This window comes from Helobdella robusta (genome assembly GCF_000326865.2).
Source record: "Helobdella robusta unplaced genomic scaffold HELROscaffold_70, whole genome shotgun sequence".
Lineage (NCBI taxonomy): Eukaryota > Metazoa > Annelida > Clitellata > Rhynchobdellida > Glossiphoniidae > Helobdella > Helobdella robusta.
In genome coordinates, this window is record NW_008705399.1 from 349,926 (window position 1) to 351,202 (window position 1,277).

Genomic DNA, 1,277 nt, shown 5'->3' on the forward strand with positions numbered 1-1,277 from the left:
GTAATAAGCTCGGGATAATTGGCAAAAAATAATAATAATATTAATTGTTGTTTTTAATATTATTATCGTCATAATTGTTTTTGTTATCGTTGTAATTGTTTATATTATTATTATTATTATGGTTATAATTATTATTTTTATTATTATTATTATTTTGTTATATCCTCTTATACTGGCGTTCTCTTGTTGATGCGGAGTTATTGAAGTTGTAGTCGGTGATTGTTGCAGTTGAAGCTTTTGGTGCTATTATTATTATTATTATTAATTGTAGTTATTAGTATTATTATTATTATTATTATAACTATTCTTAGTAGTTATTATTATTATTCTTCTTATTATTATTATTACTATTCTTATCATCGAAATTTAAAAAAAAACTCGAGTTTTCTTAATGAGTCTATAAGTTCATTTCAACGGCATGTCGTATTGAGAAACTCCCTATGAAAAAAAAAACACACACACACTCGCAAACACACACGCAAACACACACACACAGACACACACACATACATACACACATACAGATAGAAACACACACGGAAATCGGAAAAAATATTGAAGAATGATTAATAAACAAGTGGCACTCCAAAAATAACATCTCAAAAATATTTTAAAATTGAGGGAGAGAGAGAGAGAGAGAGAGAGAGAGGAAGAGAGGGAGAGGAAAAGAAAGTGAGTGATAGATAGAGAAGGAAAGAGAGAGAGAGATTGAAATATAAATCTATTTTAGATATTAACCTTTTAATGGCTTTTTAAAAGCAAATAAAATTAATCATGAGTACTTTTTATTGCCTCAATAGAGAACAATAATATCATTATCATTATTAGTTATTCTTCGTAATTTATTATTATTATTATTATTATTATTATTATTATTATTATTATTTTATTATTAATATTATTATCCCTACTACTACTACTACTACTACTACTACTACTACTACTACTACTACTACTATTTATTTAAATTAATAAACATAAAATTTGTGTTCGATTTGTTATTTCAATGAAATCAAGAGGCCACTCTCTGAATAGAAGACACGTACGTACACACAACCATCACACCCATATATATAAAAAGAGAGAGAGAGAAAGAAAGGAAGAAAGAAAGAAAGAAAGAAAGAAGAAAAGAGAGAGAAAGAGAGAGAGACTATAGATGGTGAGAGATGAAAAATAGATATCTAAGTGTGCCTGTGTGTGTGTGCGAGTGTGTGCGTGTGCGCGCGTGTGTGTGTGTGTGTGTTGTAAGAGATAAAGAGATGCGACAAGCAAATATA